Source organism: Apium graveolens, chromosome 11 (genome assembly GCF_009905375.1).
Source record: "Apium graveolens cultivar Ventura chromosome 11, ASM990537v1, whole genome shotgun sequence".
Taxonomy (NCBI): Eukaryota; Viridiplantae; Streptophyta; class Magnoliopsida; order Apiales; family Apiaceae; genus Apium; species Apium graveolens.
In genome coordinates this window covers 195,775,554-195,786,354 of record NC_133657.1, presented here as the reverse complement: position 1 = coordinate 195,786,354, position 10,801 = coordinate 195,775,554, and positions in this window count along the sequence as shown.

Here is a 10,801-nt window from a genome sequence, read left to right as displayed (position 1 = left end):
CTTTTCTACCATTGCTCTTTTCAAAGTTTCTACTAGCAAATTGTGAATACAAGAAGCTCAACTATTTAAGAGAGAAGAATTATGCCAGGAATGGCACACTAGACTAAGCCTCTAGTAGGCCGAGTCACTGGCTGGGTTAGATTTCTCTTGGTGCTTCCTGGACCAACTTAAGCGTTTGATAGTAAGCTCAAATATAAAATATCACCTCTCATACAATCCACTTCTGCACACTATGTTTAGCACTCATGAAAGGAGGCTCACACCACTACTGGGGGCGAGAGTGGTAACAACGTACAGGATTCAGAACTGAACATGATTACAGAGATAAGAGTCTGAAAAATAACATGTAACTCTATTTTGAAAATAAACTTCATTTTATCTGTTTTTAGAAAGTACTATGACATGAAATTTTCATGATTATTGATACGTTCAAAATCCGGAACTGTCACCCCTAGCTAACACAAAGGTTAAGCTTGGATGAAATTCTGGAACTAGTTTTCTTTTCTGATACCCATTTCCTGATGTTCCTCGCTGGTTAAGCTCATTTTCAGCGTCACCACTCCTTGCATGGTTTGGTTTGTTCCCGTGTGGGTTAAGTATCACTTTGGTCACTGAAGTGAGTGGCATGTATCAAAAGGTTCACTGTAGTAATCGGGGTATCAGTTGTACCACTATAGTGGTTAGTAATGACAGTCCGTCATAGTTGACCTGTTGACTTGACGGAAAACAGTGACATGGGCCTCTTACGTATATTGTAACGGATAGTTGTAGGTTACGTGGCATTCATAACGGCTATATAGTATTGTAATTACAGACTTACAGTCTCTATATATATATTAGGGTTCTTGTTTTTTCCCCAAATTGAGAGAAGAGTTTGTAGAATTCAATTATTTGTACATATAGCATCTCAACATGGCGACAATTGAAAGTCCCATAGCCAAAAGTAGTGGTAGTTTTTCTTGCGATTCTGTTAAAAATTGGGAGCACAGAAGTTGTCATTGTGGGATAAGAGCTCGAATTTATACCTCTTGGTCTTTGAATAATCCTGGGAGGCGTTTTTTTACGTGTTCCAAACCGAAGGTAAAATTTGTGTTCAATTTATTTTCATCTAGCTATGTATGGGTTGATTTTCATTAAGGAAATATTCAAAAAAATGAACTAATATTCTTCAATATAGGCGTCCGGAGGTTGTGAATTTTTCGAATGGTATGATGCAGACTTTACTGGAAGAGCCAAATCTGTGATTACGGAGTTGAATCATAGAAGAATATTTTTGGAGGAGAAGATGAGACTTGTTGAAGAAGATCTTGGTAAAAAGACAGAGGAAAAGAGTGCTTTGCAATTTGAGAATAATGATTTGCTTGAGTTAATTGTTGCTGGTCAAGATCAAATGAAGAAGCTGTCAAAAAAGTTGAAGATATTAATGTTTGTGAGTGTTGTATTGTTGGCTTTGCTCTTCTGTGAGACTGCTTGAATGTAATGAATGTAGTGGATGTTATGTAAGGTTTATGGTTGTTAGATGTAATGAATGTAACTGAGTGTTTTTAACTTGTAATGATAAAGTCTCCTCAACTGAATTTTACCAAAAAACAGACAGACAAAAATTGATGATTTAGAACATTAAACAAAAGTCTAACAAAAGTACCAAAAGTTTCAACAACCATAGCAATAGCAAATGTTTCAACCACCGGAACTTAACAAAAGTACTACAATGATCCACATAGCAAAAGCAAATTAGTTAGAACATAACACAAAAGTCTAAAACATAGAAAGCATAAACATAGTAGCTTCTAATCCTCCCCTAGAAAGACAGGTTCATCTTCAGAATTTTTGAAGTTGAATTTTCCTTTCATCAGCATCCTTGCACTCCTCCTTGGTGGTGCTTCAGATGGTGCAGAAGACTTTGAAGTCTTAGAAGAGGTTGCTGGTGCTTGAGATGTGGTTACAGCACTTGCAGAAGTTCTTGACCCAACTGGCATGAAAGGAGTGTGAGGGGGTATTGGTTCAAAGACAGCAACATTACCCAGTGGACCTCTAACAGCATCTTCAAGGCCTCTTGACTGATTTCCCCTCAAGCACATATCCTTACCATCTTCACTGTTGTCTAAAACCAAAGGTAGTTTCTTTCTTGGCACTCTGAATGCTAGCTTGTCAACATGTTTCTCAGGTGCTTGTTCTGCAGGTCTAGGCCTCCTAAACATCAACTTCTGTCTCCTTAATTCTTTTCCCCTCTTTTGAGATTCCCCAACAATAATACTAGGCTTCCTTGACACTGAAGTTGATGATTGTTGTGTTTCTTCAATGACAGGTGCCTCATTTCTTATAGCTTCATCTCTAACAGGTGGTCCCATGACAAGTTCTTCCCTCAAAGGGGGTTCCATGAGTGGCTCTTCAAAAATTTGGTTTGTTTCTTCCCTCAAAGTTGGTTCCACAACAGGTGGTTGAGATTTACTAGGACATTTGTTCTTTCTATGCCCTTCACTACCACATACACTACAATGCATTACCCTCCTGTTACTAAATCTTTGGATGCCCCCTACATTTTCACTTGCTTGACTTCTGGAACCCCCTTCCCAAGCTTCTCTCCTCCTCATTTTCTTAGGCCTCCCTCTGAGCTTCTTGGGAATGTCTGGAGGAAGTACCTCCTCACATGATTGCATTGTCCAGAATTCCTCCCCTTTCATTGCTTGTATGGAGAAATTGTAACTAGCAAGGTATTTTTCCCTTTTGTAATAATCAGAGACATAATCAATAGGATTATGTCTTCTATCATGTATGCTAGCAATTGCATGTGCACAAGGAATACCTGTGAGGTCATATACTCTGCAATCACAACACCTCCTGTCCAAATCCACAGTCACTGCCCTGGTCCCCTGTTTGACTTGGTATTTCTTATCTCCATCCCATGCTGCTGTCCACCCTCTTGACTCAGTGACTAGTTTATCAAGTTTTCTTTTAATAACTGGGCACACATGGACATCACTATTTCTCATATCATCTCTTAACTCTAAGTCTTGTCATTAGCTTGAAATGCAATTCTTGCAGCATAGTAAGAACTGGTTGATACCTGGATAGCATAGTATGACAGTAATGTGTTATAATGGATAATAGAAAGTGCATACAAAAATATAAAAATTCTGATAAAGTGTACCTCTCATTAATGATCCAAGCATTAAAGCATTCACTCATATTATTGTCAACATTATCAGCTTGTGAATGTGTAGAGAAGAAAGCCTTTGTCCAGACTTTTGGATCCAATTTGCTTAGAAATTCATGAGCAGATTTTGAAAGTCTCTCAATAGACTTCATTGCCCTCATATGTGCTACAGGGTGGGTAGCACATGCTGCAGTACAGAATAGCCTCTTCAACATATCAGTACTGTGCCTACACAAGTAAGATTGTAGATTAGTGATTCACCAAATACACAGACATACATACATATACTATTAGAAAAGAAATAGAGAGAAATTTACCTCTTTCTGAAATTACTGTAAAGATGGCGAACACAGAATCTATGTTCCACACTTGGCAAAAGCAATTTCAGTGCATTTTCCAAACCCTTCTGTTGGTCACTAATGATTGTGATTCCATAGCCATTTCCAAGATCAAGGTCATCCTTTAACAATTCTGTGAACCATGTCCAGCTCTCTGTGTTTTCACTTTCCACTATGGCATATGCAATTGGGAACATTTGATTGTTCCCATCACGGCCAACAGCTGATAAAAGTTGGCCTCCACAGACTGTTTTGAGGAAACAACCATCTAGCCCTATGACTGGTCTGCATCCCGATTTCCATCCTTCCTTGAGTGCATGGTAGCATACATAAAGCCTTCTGAATTTAGGTGGATCTGTTTCATTTAACCTGGTGGTTGAGATCTTCACTGTATTTCTAGGATTAATTTGCAACAATTCATGTCCAAAGTCCCTTAACCTAGAATATTGTGCTTTCAAAGCATCATGAACTCCTTCCAATGCCATTCTCCTCACTCTGATTATTTTAATTCTGGAAACATCTATTTCCAAATCCTTTTTTATGGTCTCAGCCATCTCTTTTATCCTCCACTGTGGGTTCTGCCTCACTCTGTCTCCATATATCTCACAGAGCTTCTTAACTGAAGCTAATTTGTTAGTGTAGGGTTTAGTACAGAGGTGCTGGGGATTAAGGGTCTTCAAGGTGCAATTCTCAGAATCTTTGTCCTTACTACACCACATGTAGAAAGGACATTCAGCCTGACACGACACTTGACACCTGAGTTTATCACTAGTTATAAACTGTATACCTCTCCTATGTGTCAGCCCATACTGCCTAACCAAGTCCCTGAACTCTTGAATGTTCACAAATTTCTGTCCAACTTCCCAGTGGAATCCCTCTTCAGAAATGTTATGGGTGGTCTTAGGTCTTTTTTTCCTTTTTTTGGGATTAGGAGGGCCAACATATCCAATCCTACAGTTTTCATCCTCACTACTAGAAGATTCAGACCTAAGAGAATCAGAATTAAAATCTGATTCATCACTGTTAATTATTGGAAGTTTAACCGGATTATTCAAGTTCTTCTTAAAGTCCTTCTTCTTAACCCTCATACTTTTCAGTTCTTCATCTTCATCACTATCAAGATATAAACTACCATTATCCGACTCATCGCTATCAGATTCACTTTCAGTTTCAGCATCATATTCAGGATCATCCTCACTAGATCCATTAGCCTCATTTTCCAAATTACTCTCAGGTTGTTTGTTATTAAGTTCTGTAGGGGTTGTAGGCATGTCAACCAGATTATCAAGCTCAAAATGGTCTACAAACAATGAGATTTTACCATATGGTTTGTGCAACTCTACCATTTCCCTCACAGTATCATCATCATATAATAGACTAACACCATTCCTAAAACTAGACCCATCAGACTTAAAATAAACTAATGCAGAAGGATCGTAATCGTATTTCACGGCAAAATCATCCAAATCACGGAACGAAAACACATCAGTATCAACATTATGGAGGGTTTCTACTTTCCCCCCTATATAGCTAACATTAGGAGGAGAGGTCAAATCCCCATGGTGATGCAGATAAATAGTCACGAAAGAAGACATACTGAAACACAAATCACAACAAAACAAGTATTCCAAATTCAATCAAATAATATACAAAACATATGTTGAATCAAAATAAAATTAAAGTTCAATTAAACTTATTCATGTACAATATCATCGAAATGAAATTAGGGTTTCATACCTCACAGTCGTGCTTCGTTTACATCAGTCGACCTTGGATTAAAATTCACCTCTTCAAGAAATTAGGGTTTTTCGCCCCTTCCCCAATTCGCTACCCACCCGTGTTAAAATGAGGGATTTGACCCGATATTTTCATATATATCAGTATAAATCTATTAAACAAATATAATTTTCCTATTTTTTCAACAAATACAACTTCTGTGTGTTCACGTATGTCCACGTGTGTCCACGTGTGTCCACGTATGCTTCCACGACGCAATCGTTACGTTTTCCGTCAAGTCAACAGGTCAACTATGACGGACTGTCATTACTAACCACTATAGTGGTACAACTGATACCCCGATTACTACAGTGAACCTTTTGATACATGCCACTCACTTCAGTGACCAAAGTGATACTTAACCCGTTCCCGTGTGGAGCTAAAATCATTATCACACTGAAGCACAGTTTGTGTGAAGCTAGAATCATAACTATACTTCTGCTAATCATCATTTTGGTGCTTTAATTTTTTATTTTTACTCTTTACACAATATTGCTATACAAATTCAGTATTGTAAAAATTGGGAATCGGGAAAGATCGGTCTAGCTATCGATTTAGGATTAATTGAAAATCGGGGATTAATCGGGGTAAAAATCGGATGTATTATAATATTAAATTATATTTAATATATTATTATGATTATATTAGTTATTTATTAACAAATATTTATTTATTATATCATAATTTCCATAATTATTCATATTTAAATTAATATAGTATTTTAATTCTAATAAATAATTATTTATACTCCAATAAAGAAAAATTCGTAAAGATCAGGCTGTGTCTAATCATCGTGAAACGGACTCATGGTAGTCCCATGTCTGAGGTTTAAAAATAGATATTTACTATGTAACTTGTAAACTTAGTCAAATAATGTCAAATAATGTCACAACTGTGAAAACTACATAAAAATGAAAAGAATTTAAAATATTTTGTCTAGTTATTTAGATAACTCTGCCATGCTGAATACTTGAACATAAGTGATAAGTGATCAATACCATATGGTTCTATTATCATTGTAATAGTTATAGTGATCAAGTGCAGTGACAAGGGGTAACATACTAACATCTCATTGATATCTGTTGAATTTCTCAATTTTTATTATTAAGATATAATTTAAAACACTTCTATAATAAAATGATGTAAAGAACCAATTCTTTACTTCTAAAAGATAAACTAAACCGGCCCTAGAAGTTGAAAGTTTTGATATATTTCTAGCCTTTGGTGTTTAGACACAACCTTGCTGGGCTAGTTTAGTGATTTTAATTTGCCTAATCAACCAAGCAAATAAAGTGCAATGTAGTGACAAATCATAATTTCCTTTTTTAATTTTTTTAACATTGTTAATATCTCAATGTTAGGTCCTTAATACAGCTGTAGAGGGCAGTGAATACAGTTTATGCAGATAAATCGAATTAAGTACTCAACAGAATAAACAATTTTGTATTGATTAATAAAAACTGATTACAAACTAATCTCTCAAAGAATGAATATATATTCTTGAGAGTTGCTAGATTACACAAAAGATATATCAATACGCGACACATAAAGTGTTAACCTAATCTGTGCTTATATACTAAACAGTTACACAATCAAATAAAAAATTCTATTCTATTATAATAAGTTGTTTTGATTGCTACTAGAAGTAAAGTCATTCACCAAATTGAATTATTCAAATTCTTTCCTTCTTTGATATCTCCTGACTTTTAGCTGAAGTGACTAAATACTGATGTCAATTACTGCTGATGACAAATGCTGATGATGTCACATTCTGCTAAACTCTGATATCAAATACTGATAATAAACTCTGATAGTTTATAGGCTGATATCATCAATTTCTTCTAACAATCTCCTCCAACTTATTCATTATGAAAATATGTACAAGTTCTAAATTGATGATGTCAACACTATAATTCAGCCTTTTGCAAGTTAAAACATTAACATCCTTGAGTTTATAAATTAAATATAATTCAGCCTTTTACAATTAAAATCCAGAAAAATGAATAGCTGATTCCTGATTAGCCGCCGCCTGCAAGTCTGCAATAGTGGTGCTCACAATTTGTAATCTGAAAGTAAACAAATGATGAATGGTGTTAAAATCAAACATCATTGAATTAAAATATATACTGGCTTATTTATGAAAGAAAAATATGGAAGCTCTTCATGGTGCTTGACTAGTTTATCTGTTCAAACATTTTATCTAATTATAATTCAACCTTTGCCGCCTTTACATATATGAGTTTATAACTGATGTAATGCTACAAAACATTTACCTTAAAAAATATCAAAGTATTAGCAATATAAGCAACCATTTCCCTGAAATCAACCAGACAAAAATATTAGGTATGAACAGGTTAATATACTGGAAGTAAACATAATACACTCTAGCATGTTCAAAAATAACCTTTACAAAAAAGACAAGTACAAAATCATGTGGTCATTTTGTAAAACTAATAAAATTTTACTGCTATATTAAATACTATCTTAGTTTGATATTTATATATGAAATGGAAAACAACATCACTGCCGTGTAACTAAGATAGCAAAATTTTACATATATTTGCATATTCCATGACAAAACTGAACTTTCAAAGGAGGTTGAGGTGGATTGTATCTACAAATAATTTTATACAACATTATGTCATAGCAGGAATGCCCTGCACTATCTACTCCATTCCATCCAGGGTAGAGTTGAATAAAAGTGCTAACTATTACGTAACCAATTCGACAACATTTCTCATAGATGGTCTGTTGTCTGGAAATGCTGAAGTACAAATAATAGCTATATCCAGAACCTTTTCAATATTATATATAATCAGAGATTCATAGCCTTAGCAAGAGGTGTCTCTTATTTAGGCTAAAGAGTCATACCAAAAATGATGAACAAAACATAAAAGACAGAACAAGAAGTACTACTAGTCCAGTACCTAGTTCAGACTGTCCAGTAAACCAGTACTCCAGACTCCAGTAGCTGCTGCTAGTCAAGGTCTATAGTTGCTGCTGCATTATCACCATCTTTGTTCACATTAAGATTCAGAGCAGAGAAGGCTGTAAAACAGAAGGCCACATTAACTCAATAAAAAATTCTAACAAACATGGTAATTGGTAATTGGTAATTATCACCATCTTCAATTGTCTTTGGTCGCTTTCCCGACCGCAACCAATCTTGAGCACAAATCAAACCCTCAACAACTTTAGGGGTCAAGGAATTCCTATATGGATCAAGGACTCTCCCCCCATGCTAAAAGCGGACTCCGATGCTACGGTAGAAATATGGATTGCTAGTACATCACGAGCAAGTTGTGCGAGGATGGGAAATCTACTTGAATTAACTTTTCACCATTTCAAAATATCAAACTCATCATTATCTTTCGTAACATAAACACTCTCTCTAAGATAGAAATCCAATTCACACTTGGATTCTACTTCTCAACTCTCCCTTTTTTGTCTCATAAATCTAGCTCCCAATGCCGATTGTGTTCTTGAAGATGTGCTTAAGTTTATGCTTGAGGAAATACTTGAAGATTGAGATTCCTGATTAACTTGAGTACTTTTAGTTTGACAAATATTTTTATACTCCTCAAATAACTCTCTAATCATTAGACTAGTGTCACTTGCCAACTTCCAACCAAAATCTTTGCCATATTCCTCACAAAGTGCAAACTCAATGAACTCTAATTTATACCTAGGATCAACAACAACCGCCACATAGATGAGTTTGTTCATTTTGTGTACATCACCCCAATAATTATCATATTTTTCCTTCATTCTTTTACCCATCATTTGCACCTCAACATCATCATTACTAATCCATTATTTCAATAAACAATTAATATTTCTAATCTCATGATAGAAAATATTATATTTGACATACAAAGAACCGGAAATCCTCAAAGTAAGTTCATAAAAATGAACTAGGATATCGACCAATCTTTTAACATTACCCCAATCCCAAGAAGTAGGCACCCCATCCGCCTCATTTAGCTCCTTTAAATATATGGATCGACTCCTTCAAATAATTCAAATGCATGTTGAAATTTTTGAGCAACCTTTAACATCAAATAAGTGGAGTTCCATCTTGTTTTCACATCCAAGCACAACAAAGATTTAAAATTAATATTTGTCAAGTCAATGCACTCCTTGAATTTAGCTATTCTAGCCGGAGATTGCCTCACAAACCTAACCGCCTTTCTCACTCTCCCAACCGATGAATCTTGTTCTTGAAGTCCATCATTCACAATCAAATTAGCTATATGTGCAATACATCTCATGTGCATATATTTTCCTTTTAAGAAATCACATCCCCTAGAAGCAAACCTATCTTTTAAAAATTGAATACAAGTATAGTTTGAACTTGCATTATCAACCATTATTGTAAATACTTTTGAAATTCCCCATTCTTTCAAACACAAATCAATATCCCTAGCTAAGAGCTCACCCTTATGACCCTCTATCGGACAAAAGTTAATTATCTTCTTGTGCAAATTCCAATTTTGATCAATGTAATGAGCCGTGATACACATATAATTAATCTTTTGTATTGAAGTCCATGTGTCCGTGGTTATATTTACTCTTTGACCCGACATCTTTAAATATGTGGTCAACCTTTTCTTTTCCTTCAAATAAATTTGATAACAATCTCGTGCGACGGTAAAACGAGATGGACCTTAAAAAGTGGTTGAGTATTTCGCATAAAGTCAATAAACCCCTCTCCCTCAACAAATCTAAATGGAAGCTCATCGATAATAACCATATAAGCTAATTTATGTCTAGAGGCTTTTTAATCAAAAAACCATTTCTTAAGAATGCTCTCGTTTTCTCCTATGGGTTGTAAAGATAATTGTGTTTGCTTCGATTCACCACTAAGTGGAAGTTGTTTACAAACTTTAAGGTATGCATTAAGTGATGATGTGCCATTTGGACTACTATTAGCGCAATATTCCTTACCACAGTATTTGCACCTGGCTTTTTTAGTACCATCTGTATCCGTAAATTTGTCGAAATGATCCCACACCATCGACCTTACTTTCATGGGCTGTCTTTTCTTTTTCGCAGAAGTTGCTTGACTGTTCGGATCATTTGAATCTTTCATCTCAGTCTCAAAATTTTGGGGGTGCGAGTCCGACATTATTCAGTCTTCTGAGCACAAATTCAAACTGCAGGCTGCATATACAAATTACAAATAATTAAGTAAAACTCAGCAAGCATAAAATAAAATTCAGCAAGCTTCTACAATTCAGCATTCAACAATGATGATTACGATTTACGTGTGTGTATATATTATATATACACGTATATTATTGAATACCGATTATATAAAACAAGAAACAAAGTATTGATTATTGAATGAACACAATGATACAGTTGATACCTGGATCTTGGATACTTGGATTCTTGAAATGGAAATTGGAATCTTGGATACTTTGGAGTTTAGAAGAAATTCGAATTAGGATTAGGATTTAGGGTTTTGATTCAAGCGACGACATTTTAATGTTCAGTTCATACTTCACTTCGGTTTAATTTCAGACTG